The sequence below is a fragment of the Rattus norvegicus genome, chromosome 9, assembly GCF_036323735.1.
Source record: "Rattus norvegicus strain BN/NHsdMcwi chromosome 9, GRCr8, whole genome shotgun sequence".
Classification (NCBI taxonomy): Eukaryota; Metazoa; Chordata; class Mammalia; order Rodentia; family Muridae; genus Rattus; species Rattus norvegicus.
This window is the reverse complement of record NC_086027.1, coordinates 8,597,943-8,618,991: the sequence shown is the minus strand read 5'-3', so window position 1 is coordinate 8,618,991 and position 21,049 is coordinate 8,597,943. Positions and strand designations below refer to the sequence as shown.

General features: G+C 39.2%; 1 pseudogene; it reads right to left on the bottom strand.

Annotated features, from left to right (window-relative positions):
- Positions 1-15,449: 15,449 nt before the first annotated feature.
- On the bottom strand, positions 15,450-16,468 carry Taldo1-ps1 (transaldolase 1, pseudogene 1; annotated as a pseudogene).
- Between the last annotated feature and the right edge of the window lie 4,581 nt (positions 16,469-21,049).

Sequence of the window (21,049 nt, the reverse complement as noted above, 5' to 3'; positions counted from 1 at the left end):
AAGCCAAACCACACAATAGAAAACAGAAGGTATCTTCAGTAGATGGTACAGGTTTAACTGGAAGTCTGCATATAGAAGAATTCCAAGTGATCCATACTAATCACCCAAAACAGAAGTCCAAGTAGCTCAAGGATCTCAACCTAAAACCAGATGTACTGAATCTAATAAAAGAGAAAGTGGAAAATAGTTTGAAAAGCATTGGAACAGGGTAAATTTTCCTAAAGAAAAACATCAATGTCTCAGAATCAATTAACAAATGGGAAATTGACAAATGGGAAATCTTGAAAGTGAAAAGCTTCTGTAAGGCAAAGGACACTGTCAACAGGACAAAAACACAACCTACAAATTGGGGAACGATCTTCACTAACTTTACATCTAATAGAAATCTAATATTCAAAATGCATAAAGATCTCAAAAAGTTAGACTCCAAGAAACCAAATAACCCAATTTAAAAAATGGGATAGAGTGTTAAACAGAGAAATCTTGAATGGCTGAGAAGCACTTAAAATGCAACATTCTTAGTCATCAAGGAAATGCAAATCAATAAGATCCTGAGATGTCACCTTATGCCAATCATAAAACTAAAACTAAACTAAAACTCAAGTGACAGCACATGCTGGCTGGCAAGGATGTGGAGAAAAAGAAACAGTCCTCCATAGCTGGTGGGATTGCAAACTGGTACAAGCACTCTGGAAGTTTTTGTGGCAGTTCCTCAGAAAATTGGAAATAGTTCTATCTGAAGCCCCAGTTATTCCACTCCTGTGAATACATCCAAAAGATGTTCCACCATACCACAAGAACATGTGCAGCTCTATGCTTATAGAAGCCCTATTTGTCATAGCCAGAAGCCAGAAACAGCCCAGATGTCCCTCACCTGAAGAATGGATACAGAAAATGTGTTACTTTTACACAGTGGAATACTATTCAGTTATTAAAAAACAAGGACATCAGAATTGTTCATGGAAATGAATGGAACCAGAAAATATCCTGAGTGAATTAATCCAGATCCAAAAGGACATGCATTATATACACTCACTGAGAAGTGGGTATTAGCTGGAAAGTACAGAATTGCCATGATACAACCCCACAGACCCTATGAAGTTAAACAAGAAGGAAATCTCAAGTGAACATGCTTCATTCCCACTAGGGGTGGGGTGGGGAAGCAGGGCAGGACCAGGTATGGGAGAAGACAAGAGAGAAGTCCAGAAGGCCAGGCGAATAAATGAAATATGAGGCTGTGTTTTTGTAACTTCTCCAACCCGTATATGCCCGTGCAAAGAAAACACAATTCGATTAATATGAATACAAGTTCGTGCCTAGATTGGGCAGATCTACCACTAGCTGTGAAATCCCTCATAATGCTGTGCTTGAGCTCCATTTTCTTTCTTCTCCTCTGACCCCCTCTTTCCCTCCTTTTCTGCTCCACCTTCCCTTCCTCTGCCCAATGGCTCTCACTTTTATTTTACAAATTAAATGGGGAGAAGGTTCTCACCTGAGTCCTGAGTATGTGACTGGGGCCAGTGGTATTAGCATCAAAATACACATAACTCCAGGGCAAACCACAACAAGGCTGCATGAGGTTGTGGATGTGAGTTGGGGAGAATCTCAGATGTGAGACTTGGGATGTGAGAGGCTCCCAGGAGTCAATGTAGGTGATCTTACTCGAAATGCCAAACAGAAGGAAGATGGAACCTGAAGAGAGCACGTCCAGAGCCCCCAGTGAATGGATGGGGACGCTAACCCTCCTTCAAAATTTTTGACCCAGTGTTGTTCCTGTCTACAAGAAATGCAGGGACAAAAATGGAGGAGAGACTAAAGGAATACCTATCAGTGAGCAGTCCAAATTGTAATCCATTGGTATGCACCAATCCCTGACTCTATTGTGCTTGAAGATAGGAGCATAGCATGGCTCTCCTCTGAGAGGCTCTACCAACATCTGACTGTGTCAGATGCAGAAACTTTTACCTAAGCATTGGACAGAGGTCAGGGACCACTACAGAAGAGTTAGGGGAAGGACTGAAGGAAGTGAAGGGAATTGTAAGCCCACAGTGTCAATTAAGCTCAACCCCTGGGAGTTCTTAGAGACTGAACCACCAACCAAAGAGTATACACAGGCTGGTTTGAGACCCAGGGCACATATGTTGCAGAGGACTGCTCTATCTGGCTTCAGTGGGAGAAGATGTGTCTAATCCTGTAGAGAATTACTGCCCCAGGGAAGGTTGGTGTTTATTGGGGGTAGAGGGTGCAACCTCTCTTAGGCAAAGGAGGGATGTGAGGAAGAACTCAGGGGACAAGGAAGAAGCAACATTTGGAATGTAAATAAGTAAAATAATTAATTTTTTAAAAAGGAATCATATCTATGATGCCTTTATAACATTGAAATGCACTGATGGTGTTTTAGTCATTTGTAATGAGTTTCAAAATAATTCACAGTATATTTATTTTTAGAAACTGTAGTATTTATTTTATTCTAAAATGGAATCTGTCACTTAATGCATGACAAATTAATTGTGTAAGACATTTTATAAGTTGCATTCATGCAGAAAAGTATGCCAAATCATTACTTTATCAGTTAAAATGTCTTAGAAAAAATAATCTGTATTCTGCTCCTCACAGCAGCAACAGAACAAAAATCAGTTCCTGTCCCTTTGAATTAAAATCTCTTATTGGAAACCAGCTTTGCAGTGTGAAATAAAGTTATCAATCCAAATAATAATAATAATCATTATTTATATAAAATTGTTGTATTCTTTATTATATTATATTGTGCGTAATATAATTGTTGTATTATTTTATTATTATTTTACATTATAAATAATAATAATTATTGTTATTATCATTATTATTATTCATACCCAAACCATAATGGCTAATAAATAGTTTTGATTTGATCCATTATGGTTTTGGGAGGGGAGTATTTTGTTTGTGTTCTCACTGATGTTTACCAGCTATTCCCCTCTCCTGAAAACTGTATTCCTGCTGAGCAAGCCATGAGGATAAGTAAAAATCAATATCGCTCTATGGTCTCTTTTAGTTCCAGACTCCAGGTTACTGTTTTGAGTTTCTGTCCTGATTTCTTTTCCTAATGGACTGTGATCAAAACATGTAATAGCCAAATAAACCTTTTCCTCCTCAACTTACTTTTATTCATGGTATTTTAGCACACTTAAAATAAATGGAGACCATAGATGCATAATGCACCTTCATACCAGATAGTGCCACCCAGCTTATTGAGAATTCTGTCACCTTTCCAAGTACATTTTAGAGTAGCTTTTTCATATTTCTAGCAAACCTTCCTCAAACCTGGATAGTAATCATGTTAAACCTTTGGCCAAAACATCATGGGAGTTTTCATTGTATTCAATCCACAAACACAGTGCCTTCTTCCATTTTTGTATGTCTTTGAGTTATTCAATTACATGATTTTAAGAATATCAATTTTAAACATGTTTTCTTACAAGTCTTTGTAAATACTTATGCTTCCTTGTAGAAATTAAATTGATATTGCGTTTTAAACTTTGTTTCCTATTTCTTTATTGTTAATGTATTGAAGTATGAATGTTTTTTTATACATTGATAGCATTTTGTCAAAGCTCTGTCCCACAGATACCTGGCAACATCCTGATATGCATGACTCACTATAAAAAGGGCTGCTTTCTCCTTCCACTCTTGCTCTTGCTCTTGCCTTCTTGCTCCCGCTCTTCCTATTCCCTTCCCCCCTCTCTCCCCATTACTTTTCCCCCCCTCTCTCTCCATGTGCTCATGGCCAGCCTCTACTTCTCAACTTTCTTTTCTCTGTCTCACTCTCTCTGTCTCTGTCTCTGTCTCTGTCTCTGTCTCTGTGTGTGTGTGTGTGTGTGTGTGTCTGTCTCTATTACCCTCTCAACCCCTATCCCTGTGCCCTGAATAAATTCTTTGAGTCCTGAGAGTGTCTCACCTCCCAAGTTTCTGATACTTTCTAGTGTCTGCCCCCAAAGGTACATATTTCCCTTCATTATGCTGGGTTTCAGGGCTTCTCTCCTGTCTCCCTCCACCCCCAATAGCTGATCATGTTCCCTTTCTTCCCCTTCCCTTCCCCTCTCCCACCTAGGTCCCTCCCTACCTCTGTCTCCTGTGATTAGTGATTATTTTATTCTCCCTCCTAAGTGTGACTGAAGCATCCTAACTTGGGTCCTTCTGCTTGTTACCTTCTTGAGTTAGAATTGAAAGATGGGACCTCATGTTACTGAAAAGCTTCTGTAAGGCAAAATACTCAGTGTGGAAAAAAATCAGCAACCTACAGATTGGGAAAAATTCTTTACTAACCCTACATCCAATAGAGGGCTAATATCCAAAATATGTAAAGTATTCAAGAGGCTAACCCTCAAGAAAAAAAAAGCAACCCAGACAAAAAATGGAATATAAAACTAAACAGAGAATTCACAACAGAAAAATTTCGAAATGTTGAGAAACACTTAACAAATTCTTCAAAGTCCTTAGTCATCAGAAAAATGCAAAAAAAAAAAAAAAGAAAAGAAAAAAAAGATTCTGAGATTCCACCTTACACCAATCAGAATGGCTAAAACTTGGGTGACAGCACATGTTGACAAGAATGTGGAGAAAGAGGAACACTCCCCAATTGCTGGTAGGATTTCCAACTGGTACAATCACTCTGGAAATCAATCTGGAGATTCCTCAGAAAATGGAAATCTACCTGAAAACTGTGCTATTCCACTCTTAGGCAAATACCCAAAAGATGCCCCACCATACCACAAGGGCATGTGCTCCATTATGTTCATAGTGGCCTAATTTGTAATAACCAGAAGTTGGAAACTACCCAGATATCCCACAATGGAAGAATGGATACAGAAAATATGGTTCATTTACACAATGGAATCCTATTTAGCTATTAAGAACAAGTACATCATGCATTTTGCAGGCAAATGCATCCATCATCCTGAATAAGGTAACTCAGACCCAAAAGGATATGGCTGGTATGTATTCATTTATAAGTGTATATTAGTCTAGGGGCTTTCTATAGGGTATTTGCACAGGTAACTCTGACCTAGTGAAAAGGGTCACCATTCAAGCCTAGTAGACGCCAAACCTTCAGATGTCCTCATAATATTATTACTCCTTCCTTGTCCAACCTAGTGAGTAATCAAAACTCTTCAGGTATTTGCAGTCCATAGTTTGCCAATTTTTCTTCTCTCAGGAATCAGCATCATTTATAAATTGACTCTACAATTTTCTTATTCTGTAGGGATTGATTGACCTCTGTCTGCCCCCTAACTATCTACTCAGATATTTGCTAGATTAAGAAAAGTACTCTATCTTTCCTAGAAGGAAAATAATAGTTTATTTTTTCCTTGCAGGTTGGAATCATACTAAACTTTTTCGGTTTCTAGAAAATAAAATGGTTAACAGTCTAGCCATTTTATGCTCATTCAAATCTTATTTTAAATACATTATATCTAGAAAGGCCACAGATGCAAATCTGTGTGCAAATAAGGAATGAATATTATTTAGTCCAGACTTAAAAAGCATGGTAAAGGATCACATTTCTACTTTTGCATTTATAATATAGGGTAGCTGTTTTTCTCAAAAAAATAGTATACACAAATTCAATAGGATGGCAGAGACTAAAAGTCATCAAAGTGTCCTTGACAGAAGGAAGCACAGAAGAGGCAAACATAAGGCCTAAGATTACTCAAATAATTTAACAGTCATTGTTCTTAGTTTTTAGCATATAGTCACACTTTTAAAAATAAATTATTCTCACTCCTCTGTTGCTGCCTGCTACCATGCAATTGGTTCCACGATGAAATGCATTTGTATGCTAAGTATGCTCACTAAGCTCCAGAATACCATTTTTTCTTGAGACCAGAATATTAAAGATAATATTTGCAGCTCCAGCGATAGTAAAAGAAGGTCACAGGAGTTCCAGGGCAAAGGTGGAAGAGAAGAAGCTGGGAGTTTTGCTGGAGCACAAGGAAACAGAGGCAACTGTCAGACTCCTTGGAGCACACTGTCTTGGAATGAATACCCAGTGACTGAGGACTTTATCCTGGTTTTCAATGCCCCATTATATTTGCAAGCTTATCCTTCTGGGAGAGAAAAATGAGACTTAGTTCATATTATATGACAATATAAAAGACTGTTAATTGAGTTCAAGCAAACAAGCTGTCCTTCCTACATCTAGGAAGCATATCTAACAAAAATGACATCTTAATAATCCTCTCAATATCAGTTCCCTAACCATAACCGATACTACTTTAATCTATTAATCATTTGGGGGGTTGGGGATTTAGCTCAGTGGTAGAGCGCTTGCCTAGCAAGCGCAAGGCCTGGGTTCAGTCCCCAGCTCCGGAAAAAAAGAAAAAAAAGAGAGAAAAAAATCATTTGGTCATTGTTCTAATCTCATCTCTATAGCATCCATTTGGCCTGAAGCAATCAAAAAAACTGAAAGGAGAAAATGGAATGTTTCATGTATATTATGACAACTTAAAACAAAATGGTTAAGGTAATACCATCTTTTCCAGACTTTTTTCTGTCTGCTCAGACACTTCCCAGTCTGCTACCCTATAGCAGGCACATCTTCCTGGACAGCACATTTGAGATTTTCACTGTGACCATGATCCATATGTATTATCTCAGTTATGCCTAACAGCCAATGTGCTTACACCCACTCTTTTTCTGAGTTGGTCCCCTGTGTCTCCATTCATAAAGACCTCCTAGAACTGTCCACTTTATGAAGCAATTTTATCTTTATCTAAGAACCTTGTGACTTTACAGCTGCTCAAATAGTCTACAATTTCTGAAGCTATACTGAGACACAAGTACTGGGCTATGGTTTGAATTTATCATGCAAAGTCCATATAAAAGAAATCAGTTTATAAATCCATACACTGATGGTGTCTAGAAGTGGTTCTTTTGGAGGTCATTAGAGTTAGTCTAGATCACGAGGTTTCCAAAAGGAGGAAGAATCTTAAACTGTTAGTGGCTTAATCCTATTGCACCAAATGATGCCCTCTGCCACATAGTCAAGAGGAAGTGACTCTTCAGTACATTCTGAGCATTGGCATGCTATATTTATAATTATCTCGACTTCCACAACAAAAAATTAATTTCTGTTCTTTATAAGTTATCTTATCTGATATTTTCTTAAGGCATCTGAAAATGACCTAAGTCATGTGGTATATGTTTCTCCATTCGTTCAGCAAATATTGCTTTTTGTTGAGGAAATATGAGTCAGGACATGTATTTGATTCGGAAAGTTCATTTTTCCCATGAACAGTCTACACAGGGAGACAGGTAATGCAACAAAAAACTTTGCTATCTCAGTCTAGAATAATACATATATATATATACATATATATATATATATATATATATATATATATATATATATATAGAGAGAGAGAGAGAGAGAGAGAGAGAGGAGACCCTACTGACTGGTCCAGCGGGTCCAGTTATTCAGGGTCCCGAAGAGGCTTTCTACCTGTGGGTCAATAGGGGTGAAGGGAAGAAGGAGAAGGGAAGCAAAGTTCTGTTGTCAAGGTCTCGTTTATTGAGAGAAATGTACAGCATTTAAAGCTCTGAGGCAGGAATAGAATCGGGAACTGAAGCTTAGGGTTGTGGAGTATTGGGAAGTGCCCAAGGATATAGGGTGAATCACTAAACTGCAAGATATCCTCCTTAAACAAAGATGCAACAGTCTTCCGGGGACATGTTCTTTGAAAAGGTCGAACCATTCTCAGGAATCTGCTCAGGGACATCCAGTGTTTGCTCAGGCTGAAACATCCTATGATTGCTCCCTGTGTCTTCCTGGGAGACGCTTTTGTCCAACAATCTCATAATCTTACAGCAGCCACCTTAGGGGTGAGCTTCTGTGGCCATACAGCCCAAAGTCACGTAGCAACCTTGAGCTATGCAGTCACAAAGCGGCCAGGCCTAAATCCAATATGGTTCCCTACACCCTACAAGCTGGGTAGTCTGGAAAGAAATGGGAGAAATGCTTTGAGATTCCAGTAAAATAAATGTTTATATTGCTCCAAAACTCTCTAAGTTTGAGATTTCACATTGTGTAAGATTAATTAATGTTAACAACTGATTTGTTATCAATAAATAAATTAGATTATTACTTCTAAGAAATGCTAGTTCAGTTATCCAGTTGCAGAGTGCTTTCCTGAACAAAACCAGAGGTTTGAGTTTCTCTAACTTTTCTCTGAATTGACAACTCATTAGATGTCAGATCACAAGGTATCTCACAACAATATCCATGTAATGGTGTATTATTCATGATCAAACTGACATTTTAATTTTATAAAAAAAATGGGATGCCTATGGTTGGTAATTTTGTAAATGTGTTGCTATTCTTTTTTTTTTCCCTCCATCTTTATTAACTTGGGCATTTCTCCTTTACATTTCGATAGTTATTCCCTTTCCCAGTTTCCGGGCCAACAACCCGCTAACCCCTCCCCCTCCCCTTCTCTATCAGTGTTCCCCTCCCCATCCACCCCCGATTACCACCCTCCCCCCAAAAAACACGTTCACTGGGGGTTCAGCCTTGGACCAAGGCTTCCCCTTCCATTGGTGCCCTTAATAGGCTATTTATTGCTACTTATGAGGTTGGAGTCTAGGGTCAGTCCATGTATAGTCTTCGGGTAGTGGCTTAGTCCCTTGAAGCTCTGGTTGTTTGGCATTGTTGTTCATATGGGGTCTAAAGCCCCTTAAAGCTCTTTCAGTCCTTTCTAAGATTCCTTCAACAGGGGTCCCATTCTCAGTTCAGTGGTTTAATGATGGCATTCGCCTATGTATTTGCTGTATTCTGGCTGTGTCTCTCAGGAGAGATCTACATCCAGTTCCTGTCGGCCTGCACTTCTTTGCTTCATCCATCTTATCTAGTTTGGTGGCTATATATGTATGGGCCAAATGTGGGGCAGGCTCTGAATGGGTTTTCCTTCTGCCTTTGTTCTAAACTTTGCCTTCCTATTACCTCCCAAGGGTGTTCTTGTTACCCCTTTAAAGAAGGACTGAAGCATTGACATTTTGGTCATCCTTCTTGATTTTTGTGTGTTGTGTGCATCTAGGGTAATTCAAGCATTTGGGCTAATATCCACTTACCAATGAGTGCATACCATGTGTGTTTTTCTGTGATTGGGTTACCTCACTCAGGATGATATTTTCCAGTTCCATCCATTTACCTATGAATTTCATAAAGTCATTGTTTTTGACAGCTGAGTAATATTCCACTGTGTAGATGTACCACATTTTCTGTATCCATTCCTCTGTTGAAGGATATCTGGGTTCTTTCCAGCTTCTGGAAAATAAGGCTGCTATGAACATAGTGGAACATGTTTCTTTGTTATATGTTAGGGCATCTTTTGGGTGTATGCTCAAGAGAGGGATAGCTGGATCCTAAGATAGTTCAATGTCCAATTTTCTGAGGAACCTCCAGACTGATTTCCAGAATGATTGACCCACTCTGCAATCCCACCAACAATGGAGGAGTGTTCCTCTTTCTCCACATCCTTCCCTTCATTTGCTCTCACCTGAATTTTTGACCTTAGCCATTCTCACTTTTGTGAGGTGGAATCTCAGGTTTGTTTTCATTAGCATTTCCCTTTTGACTAAAGATGTTGTACATTTCTTTACGTGTTTCTCAGTCATTCAGCATTCCTCACCTGTGAATTCTTTGTTTAGCTCTGAACCCCATTTTTAATAGGGTTATTTGTCTCCCTGCAGTCTAACTTCTTGTGTTCTTTGTATATTTTGGATATAAGCCCTCTATCAGTTGTAGGATTGGTAAAGATCTTTTCCCAATCTGTTGGTTGCTGTTTTTTTCCTAACACTAGTGTCCTTTGCCTTACAGAAGCTTTGCAGTTTTATGAGATCCCATTTGTCGATTCTTGATCTTAGAGCATAAGCCATTGCTGTTTTGTTCAGGAAATTTTCTCCAGTGTCCATGTGTTCCAGATGCTTCCCCGCTTTTTTTTCTATTAGTTTGAGTGTATCTGGTTTGATGTGGAGGTCCTTAATTCACTTGGAATTAAGCTTTATACAGGGTGATAAGCACGGATCGATCTGCATTCTTCTATATGTTGACCTCCAGTTGAACCAGCACCATATGATGAAAATGCTATCTTTTTTCCATTGGATGGTTTTGGCTCCTTTGTCAAAAATCAAGTGACCATAATTGTGTGGGTTCATTTCTGGTCTATATGTCTGTATCTGTACCCATACCATGCAGTTTTTATCACTATTGCTCTGCAATACTGCTTGAGTTCAGGGATAGTAATTCCCCCAGAAGTCCTTTTATTTTTGAGGATAGTTTTAAGATAGCCTCGGTTTTTTGTTATTCCAGATGAATTTGGAAATTGTTCTAACTCTCTGAAGAATTGGATTGGTATTTTGATGGATATTGCATTGAATCTGTAGATCGCTTTTGGTAAATGGCCATTTTTACTATATTAATCGTGTTGTTATTCTAACTTGAATTTTAGATCTTCCCTTATTTCCCAAATTCCTTTATTCAAGGGGGCAGGACAGCTTAAAGTATCAGTTTTGGGCCTTGAGATAAAGAATGGACAATTCATTGCTGGTAAGAGAAGGTTTGTTTGTTCCAGGGAAGAAATTCCCCCTCATTAAGTTACCAAATCCCCAAAATCAGGCCCAAGCATTGTACATATGTGAAACACAAAGTGAATTTGGAAAGTTGTATGTTTATATGTACATATGTATTACAGAATTTATATGTTATTTATACATTAAAATATATGTAATAATGAATAAGATATAAGCAATTTGAGATATTAGGCTGAGGGATGTGAAGAATTAAAGAGAGAAGACTGGATATTATTTAAGTATAGTACTCATGTATGAAATTCTAAAAAATACATTTTTGAGTGTCCATGTATGTCTTTGCATGTAGGTATGAGTGAACTGCAAAAGTCCTTTGGGAAAATTTCCTATCATCTGTCTCCTTGTGTTTCATTAATATCTAAATAATGATGAGCTTTAAAGACACATGTAATGGAAGGATAATTTGCTGTTATAACTTCTCAATTCTTCTTCACAATAATAAATGCAGTCATTACATGGAGGAGCCCTCTGGATTTCAGCAAAGATAAGTCTTCTCCCAGGAGCCCACAGTGATAAGACTAAAAGATCCAAGAAAGAACTGATGAGAAACTGTATGTAAAATTGAGAGTTTGGCTTTAGATTATTGAAACTGGGTCTGCTGAGCCACTTATAGCATGCTAGAGGGACTGCCTGAGAGGTGCTCTGCTGAGCTCAGGGATCATAGAGAACAAAAGAAGAGGAAGGATGGAATGTGTCTTTACATCTGCTGTTTCCATGCCTCAGAGTGACTCCGGAACAAACTACTACTGGAGAAAAAGAGGCTTGCAATGTACCTGCTGTGTGATAAATTCATAGCATAAACAAATATGGAGAGTCTGCTGAGGTTTACCCAATTTTTATCAAATCTAACTACTTTGCGGTTCACTGTGCTGCAGGATTCCCAGCATCTGTTCATCTGAAGTAGTCCTAAGGCATATAGTAGACCAGTTTCTTTAATGGAATATCATAGTTGATATTGTGAGAGCTAAGTATTCAGATTGGGCAATAGGAGGCTGGGAGAACATGTTTGAATCCGGCCTACTTGGCTATAGCTGAGCCTTCTCACAGAGACTGACCAGTGCCTGCAGGGACACAGCAGACAGGCTTCCTAACCTAATAATTGCATTAACACCAAAGGTGCTGATGCTGAGTTCTCAGTACTATCTCAGTCCTGTTTTTCATGCAATCCCCTGCTGTTTGTGTGATAACCAGAAATCCAGGCTGTGTTCCCCTGTTAAGAATCTTCCCATCTAAGATGTAAGAAGAAACTTAGCATTGTGTGTTCTGATTCTTATCAAGGAACTGGCCATGACATTTCTCAGCACTTCTGAGACCTACACTCTCCCCTAAGCCCCTACTGAAAGACCCCCGGAGAAGACATTTCCCTCAGGAGATCCAAGCGCCCAATGACTGAGCCGAGTCCACTCGGATGCAATCAGCAAGAGGGTTTATTGGAAAACACAGGTACCTGCAGTCACACAGTCTCTTCGGAGGACTTGTGCGCCCAGCAGCTCCAGCATGGGGCTTTTATAGGGTTTGGGGAAGCAGAAGCGGGCATACAGAAGCAGATGCATAGTTATGTGGATTGGTGGATTCAAACGAGGCACATAGACATGTTAACATATGATTGGCTATTTCACATGATGAGGTAATAAGGTATAGCTACACACGTTGGCAGGTTTGGAGCGTCCTGAATGTCGGGGGCTGGGGACTTATCTCTTCCTGCCAGGTGCCCTGTGAGTCAGATCCGGTACTCCTGGTCTGTTCTGCATTCCTTTTCTTTTATGGTCTGTTAGTTCTAGCGGCAGGGCGGGGCTGCCTGGACTTGCTTTTCACAGTGTTAAGCCCTGAGTCTGAATTTTAAAACTTACTCTTTTAACTTCATATTTTTAAACCTTAAATCTGTACAATTTTCCTTTCACTGCCATGTTGTTGACCCTCTGCTGTCTGTCTATAGCATTCTAATAAATCTTCTAATAAATTCTGTATTTCCTAGGAGCTCACCTCACCATTTTCTTGAAAGACCTACCCAATCTAAAACTTAACAGAAACCAGAAAACCTGGATTTATTAATGAACAAAAAATAGGCAAAGTTTTGTTCATTCAATGGAATTTATTTATAAAATAACTAAAAGGGGAAACTTAAGAAGTGACAATTCAACCATTTATATTACTATTTGCAAACAGAAAAACTGGCAAAGTTGGGAGGGGAAAATTGAGAAAGAAGAAAAGGGACTAAGAGACAGGAAGAGGGAATGGCTCAGGAAGGACCTAAGTGTGGACATGCACATGACTGGAATAAAGTGAAAAATAAACTCCAAAATTCACCAGGAAGGCCATTAATATTGTGTCCTATCAAAATCAGGCATGAAGTTCTTGTGATAGAGAGAGCAGATGGCAAAGCTATGATGAAGGGTAGGAAAGCTGTTAACTCCCTGCAGCAAGAGAGAGCACCAGTATTGAAATCCAGTAAGATAGGCTTCAGTTGATTACTGGTTGGGCCAATTTTGCAAAGAAAGAAAAACAAACAAAACAAACACACAAACAAAAAACTGAAAATAATGCCATTTGGTTCTGAATAGTTCAAATAGTTTTTATGTGTATGAAGTTACAATCGCATTCAAAATATCTGTAGAGCCTAAAGTGAAGATAGAAGTGTGAATGTCCCCATTTGAATGTTCAGGCTCTGGGTAGAAAGATAGAAGCCATGTTTCAGTAGTGCTCAGTTTGCGCTCCTGACATAGGTTCAGGGTTGAGACCCCACTGTGCTAGCTTTCATAAAAGATTTCAGGGGTGTGGTGCAATATTGGTTTAAGATAACTTGTGTCTCTCCTAGGAGCCAGTGAAATGGGCCACTTTTGAGTATGTATTCTGTGGCACCCCAAGATTTTGTCCAGTTCTGGATCTCCCAGAGTTAATGTTCTATCCATTTAGTAATCCAAGATGTGCTTTCTAAAGGACTGTCCCTGAGGGTTCCATTCAAGTGAACTGAGTCCGTAATAAGTTGCTAACACAAAGTAGTAAAGAACGAGTTTTCATTGCTACTATCAGACTTTTAATTTTCTTTTGTGTATTATCTGAGCATGTTTCTTCTTGTTAAAATAATTTCTGCTACTTGCATTTATCTTGCTAATGTATTTGGTAAATAGTCTAATTTTTAAGCATCTTATATTTATGTAATTTAACTTCCATGTAATATAATTCCAAGTAATTTAACTTGAAACACATACCAACTCTGTAGAGATGCTTATTGGGTTTATACTAAACCCAAAGTAAGTACCAGGAGGGATTTATTTATTTATTTATTTATTCATTTATTTATTTATTTATGTGTTGCTAGAAAACGTAGTTTAAAGTTGTTCCTGTTCAAGGCTGAATAAAGATTCTCAGCACTCACAGCTACAGGTGAACCAGACAAAAAGCTGCCTACTGTTATGAATATGTAATTAGCTAAGACAGCTTTAACTGAAAATAAATGCTAAATGCATTCCAAGTCTCCAAATACAACACTCTAATGAGGATTTTATGTGACATAACAGCTATGTTTATATAGATACATGAATTTACCTAAATACCTCCCCATACTTATTTTCCTATATCTGTGCTTTTAGTGTGTACTATACCTGGGAAGGCTTCTTCCCACTTATATCTCATATTTTAATCACATATATTTTGACTCCTAAATACAGTCTGATGTTTTCTTGATCTAAATATTTTGGGCCAAATAAGTTAATTGTTCACAGTATCCAAAATTTTACATAGTGAAATTTACAAATAGTGATGCTGTGTGCTATCAAATTCCCTACTCATAGTGTCATTCAACCCTACTGCTATAGTGACATTGTAAGAAAATATTTACATGGATGGATGAACAAAAAATCATACAAAGCCATGGATGAGGACTAATTCCGATAATTTGCAAGGATTCTCCCTTCATTTAGGATCAAGTTCACCTTTTCTGGAGATTAGAAATCTCTGTTAGTGGCTTGTCTTCAGCTCCTAACATCTTCAGCTATGGGTCATTTTTCACCTTTTCCAAAAGGGAACATGATTCTCTGGGTAGCACACAAGTTTAACTTGCATGCAAACTGAATGAAGGCTTATTATTTCACTTATCAAAATTTTATTTTGAAATGCATATGGATTAACTGTTACCTGCAAAAATCATATAAAATCTTTACTCAGCTTTCTTCTAAATGGTACCCAACACAGTAGCTGTGGTGGTACACTGTCCTACCAGTACTGTTAGCAGAGTGAAAAATGGTGGGTTTAAACCAGTATCTACTGTTGTTGGGCCATTTGGTTACCAGCTGGTTCCTATGAAAACTGTCCAGGTCCCAAACTTTGGAGAAGCAAGGAAGTTTGGCAGATGTAGATAAGATATTGGGAAAATACAGGAATTTTAATTTGCAAGGTACAATCTCCAGGTCTTCCCACTGAGGTCAGCTTGGATATTTTCAGTCATAAACATTCCCTGCTGTGTAAATTCCTGCTGACCTGTGATCAATCTCCACAGCCAATCACATAACCCTAAGAAGCCAGTGCAGAACTTTTAGCAGTACTCAGACTCTCTTGGACCCAGCCTCATTCCTCTAGTTACAGCATTTTCCAGATTGTGTCTAATGTTTGCATACAGGGTACAGCCTTCTGAGGGCAGGCTTTTTTTTTAATTTTGAAAGGTGACTGCTTTAATGAATTAGACAAAATTTCAAATAAAATCAGAACACTATGATCCATCACTTCTCTGATCAGTAACAAAATGCAAGATTCATTCGTTACAAGCCATGTGCAATTAGGACCCCGCTCAAAGGCACTTGCAGGACTGTGGTCCAGCCTCAGGTGCTACACTACTTTCCATTGTCAATGCTGAGCATTAGCTCCAACTTTATGGCATTAGCAGCAAATTGGTGGATGCCATCAGAGAGGTTCTCCACAGCCATTTGGTCCTCATTGTGCAGCCAACATAAGGCCTTCTCATCCAGAGGTATCTTCTCCAAGTCACTAGTTGGGCCACTTTGACAGAAAGTGTAGGTGCCATCTTGCTGTTATCCTTGATCAGATCCTCCAGGAGATTTGGTGAGATGGTAAGGAAATCACAGCCTGACAGTGACAGCCTGTGACAGCCTGATCTCACTCATGTTACAGAAGGAGGTCCCATGACAATGCTCTTGTGGCCAAATTTTTGTGGTAGTTGTAGATTTTTGTGATACTCTTCACTCCAGGGTCCTTCTAGGGTTGATAGGATTTCTTGTCTGTATTTGTCACATGCCAGTCAAGGATGTGGCCCACAAAGGGAGAGATGAGTGTCACACCTGCTTCAGTACAGGGCACAGCTTGGGTGAAGGAGAAAATCAGTGTCATATTCCAGTGGATGTCATGCTGCTCCTCCAACAATGTTCCAGCCTCGATTCCCTCCCAGGTTGATCATAACATGATGAGAATTCTGTCCTTGCTGATCCCAGCTTCTTCATAAAGCTCAGTGAGGTGCCTGTCTTGGACCACCATTGCATCTTTATCAAAGGAAAGCCTTGCAACAACTTCTGTGGATACATGGCCTGGAATTTTTAGTATTTCTGCTCCAAACAACACAAAACGTTTATCAATGGCATGCTTAATCTGCTCCTCTTGTGTCCCACCCAGCCTCTTGCTATAGGTAGTGGCTTCCTGCACCAGCTTTTGGTAGGCAGGCATCTGTGCTGCAGACAGGGTCATGGATGGGTTGGTGATGGCATCCTGGGACTTGCTCATCGATGGTGTTGAAATCAACCATGTGGGCCACCACGGTGGTGAACTGCTTGAGCTGGTCCAAGGCAGCAGACCCCATCCTCTGGCACTTTACTGGGGACACCACCACCCCCAGCACATACACACACACACACACACACACACACAGTGAAGAGTCCACGGTTGAGGCGGTAGATGGTGTGTGGTAACCCCCAGAGCATAACTTTTACTTTTCTTTTTACTGTTTTTATAGCATAAGTTATGCTTTTACAGGGCATAACTGGTGCTCTTCTGTTGTATATTACAGTGATAGAATGCAGAGAGCAGTGGATGATGAGTTGTGAGTGCAGACTTAAGTAATGAAATGGAAAAAAAAAATTGCCATTGTTGCCAGTGAGGAATCCTCTGGGTAGAATTCCAAGTCCCGAGTGCTTTTATTGGGGAAATTTGTTCATACTCAGTTGGGGAATATTCCTAATGACAAATAGAGGTCAAAGATTTCCAGAACACCTGGTTTGAGATCAAGTTCCTCACACTCTGCAGGGGCAAGACTTTATTTACTACCTTAATGAACGAAGTTTACTTTAGGGCATGAGGTCACCAGGGAAGTAGAGCTGTTCCTTAGGGTCCCATTAGAGAGGGAAAAGGGGAGAGAGAGATGGAGGGAGCAAAGGATGGAGGAAGGGAGAGAGAGATAAAGAGAGACAGACAGAGACAGAGAGAGGCAGAAAGAGACAAAAAAAGACAAAGAGAGAGAAGAGAGACAGAGACACAGAAAGAAAAGTAAAAAGAGACACAGAGAAAGAGACAGAGAGAAGACAAAGACTGAGAGAGGGAGAGGGAGAGGGTGAGGGAGAGAGAGAGAGAGAGAGAGAGAGAGAGAGAGAGAGAGAGAGAGAGATTGAGAGGATGCTACCAATCATTTATAGAAACTGTAACAGAATCCCTTACCAGCAAACATAGGACTTTTCTCTTAAAATTTCCCACCTTTGGCTAGCTATAAAATTTTGCTTAATATGATTTGGATGCAACTATCATTTGTTTTTATAGTTTCATTTGTCATTTGTATTTATGGATGGGTGTGTTGCCTACCCACGTCTTTGCTTGTTTCAAATAAAGCATTGTCTGCAATTTCTCTATGATCTTTTCTTGCTGTTCACCTTACATCATATTCATCAATCTTTATAGCATTGGCTTTCTGTTTCAGAGTTGACTACTCAATTACAATATGATCTAGAATTAGTCAATGCATGCTTAAGGAATAAGGACAACATAGAATTATTGGAGCCAGTGCTTTATAATAAGCCTTTTGTCCAACCTGAGTAAGCACATGAATGTGCTGTTTGCAATGAACACATATGTTCGACAGGAGTATGTTTGTTAAGACCCAGCTTAATCATGATATCAGGATTACTCAGCACTCTAAATTCCCTTGCAGATTTACAGTAATGCTGTTCAGAAAACAGACTTAGTTTACAAATAAGGACTTTAGAAAATGCAACTGAACTTTGGAAAAAAGGGGAGTTTGAGCACACAGGCTATAGGCATTCTAGGGTGATGGATTTTATTCTTTCCAGGCTAATTTCAAAACCAATTACAGTAAAATCCATTCCAATCTGTTTTGTTTGTTTGTTTTTGTTTGTACTTTACAATGATGTAAGATCAGGTGCAATCACAGAAGAGCCCACGCACTTAGAGATAACAATGGTCAGGATTGTTATACAGACACCTGTGAAGTGGACAGTACTGCTGTAGGGAATAACCTGGGGCATTGTGCTGTAGCTTCCTAATCACTAGATGTGTCCCAGCAACTGAAAATACGAATAGCAGTTTAAGTTCAAGCCTGCCTTTGGCTTTGCTAAGACATACTTGGTAATTTTCTTTTATGCTGTTTGCAGTGGGATATGAGGTTATTTCATATGTAGAAAATATGCTTATATGAAAATTATCAATAACTGGAAAACAGCCATGCAACTTATATCCCATATAAGGACAGTCATGTTCCTTCTATATGTATTTTCTGTAGATCCTGGAAGATTCATAGGACATTTAGCTGAATGCACACCAGAGTTTTATCCATATGAATACCATCTAATGGCATATTACTATGCTTGTATCTGTGTTCTAGTAGCTCAAGGTTTACTGTAGCTTTGGAGTCAAGAGTGCCAACTGTTCCTTGCTCCAGGAGTTAATAACTGTGAACTTGAGAAAGTTACTTCAAATATCCTATCATTAAAATGGAGCTGTTAGAGTCAGTGATTCAGAGTTTTCTAAAATCAATTAGATTAGATGCTCTAGGCACTGCTCAATTGCAGTTCCAGGACTGTAAAACTTGTCACTTGCTGTCATTATCACCTCCAGAATGGGCCATACCTGTAACCATCCTTAAAAAGAAAACAAACAAACACACAAACAAACAAAACGAGAAAAGAAACAATCTGCAGTGCATGTCTGCGAATGCTTCTCTGCAAGCCCACAGGACAGGATTAACCCCCTCAGAGATTTGTCCTCTTTGCTTCTTTCTGTTAACTGTGAACTCTGCCCACCATTTCAGAAAACTGTATTTCTCAAAGCCTGCCCTGGGCAGAACTAGGAAATAAATTGGCATTTTAAAAAGCTCTTTCCTAATAACTGCTAATGGGTAATAATGGCTTAATGCATCTGCAGAGTAGCATGTCTGCCACTTTACAGGATGCTCTCTGGCTTGGTCCTGAGAGAGGCCAGCAGTGGATTTTCTGTATCCAAAGGATGCTTCTCAGAAGACCAGAGAGCTCTGGGGCTTCCTTTGCCATTCCAAACACATCACGTGGACCCTTACACAACCACAGTGCATTTCTTTTGCTTTTGTCTCCCCACACTCTCCTTTCAGCTCTGAGAGAATAGAGCCATGTCAAACAGCAAACCATTAAGTGCAGAACTAAGGTTCAATGAAAACATTTCCATGCTAGAGAACACCAAGGATGAAATAGTCTGGGGATCATCTTTGCTATATTATGAGGTACAAAGTAGAGAAGAAAAAAGGTGTGGAAAGAGATATACTTTGGTATAACAATTTTAGGGCATCTCCATTTAGAAATACTAAGTACATGACTTAGTGGATCACTTGGTAGACAAAGTTAAATATCCTGCCTCAGTCCCTTGACTTAATTTACATTTTTTATTAAATTGCTTTGAATGCTTCCTATGACAACAACTAAAAGGCGGTCATTAGTAGAATGCATATTTTTTCTCACATATACGGTATTCTATAGAAATCCTCACCCCTACATAAGAGAGAACATATACCTTAAACTGTGTTGTTCAAAATCTAATAGTGTGCAAAAGTCATTTGTTTTTATCCATTTCCAGTACACAAGGCCTTAAGAGGATCCAACTGCTCTCTTTAAAATAAAAAAATAAAATAAAATAAATCTTTGTCATGTGACCATGTCTGTGTGTGTGTGCATGTGTGTGTGTGCATGTGTGTGTGTGTTTGTGTGTGTGTGTGCGTGTGTGTGTGTGTGTGTGTGTGTGTGTGTGTGTGTAAAGCTAGCTTTTTCCTTTCACCATAAGGGTTCCTATGATAGAAATCAGTTTGAACTTGGAAGCAAGCACTTTTACCTGCTGAGCCACCTTACTTACTCTCCAAGTGCTTTCTTGTGAGTGTGGATGAGCTTTGAATGAGACCAAATTTCAGTCACTGCAACAGTCATTCACCAAATATTGAAAAAATAAAAAATGCAGCCAAGAAGTGGTAGCACTTGCCTAGCAAGCGCAAGGCCCTGGGTTCAGCCCCCACCTCCAAAAAAAAAAAAAAGAAAGAAAGAAATGCTAAAATGCTATCTCTCCCCTAAGAAGACCTAAATACCTCAAATTCTAGACCCTGCTCTCTGCCAGTAAGTAGGTAAAAGGTCACATTTCTTGAGCCTGCTCTCTGTACGGAACTAGGTGAAAGGGCATAAGATAGGCCCTTAAGTCATGATCCCAACCTAGTAAGACAACAGGAAGCTTCTCCCAGGAACTAGCTCACCATAAAGTTAGATTACAATCTTGAAAACAATCTTGAGAAACAGGAAGCTTTTTCTTGTGATTTTTCACTGATATTCTCGACATTTTCCAATGATGCCATCCCTAACCCCTTGGGTTGTGGTTTCTTCCTTTAAATACCCCTTCTCTCAGCTACGTGGGGTCAAACTCCTCTACCCCTGTGTGGGATACGAGATTCGACCCGAGTACACTGGTTCTTATCAATAAACCTTGTGTGATTATAGCAAGAACGGTCTCATGTGAGTTCTTGGGGGATCGTGTCATTCCAAGACTTGAGTGAGGGTCTCCGTGCTCCAGGGGTTTTTCAATACCTACTCAATTTCTTCAGGTTTCATCTCCAGGAATTTCTGTGTCAACATTATCACTTTTGGAATTTTGGCTTTGATATCTGATATTTAAGGCTTAAATTTCCCAGAATCTTGATTTTACTATTTAGTAATTTATTAGCAGTGGGAGGTGGCTGATATCATTTCATCTTTAATTTTTAAACAAAACAATACAAATAAGACTGAAAGACTTAAAGTGAAGTGAGTTTAAAATCTCTGATCCCTGATGTGTTGTCAGTGATTATCTGCCATTGTTACTATGAAGGCATCTCTCTCTCCAGCAGGCAACACAATGCTGCATGTGATAAGGACTAGATAAATGTTTATCCCATTAATTTAGAATATGCACCCTAAGCTTTGATGATGATGTC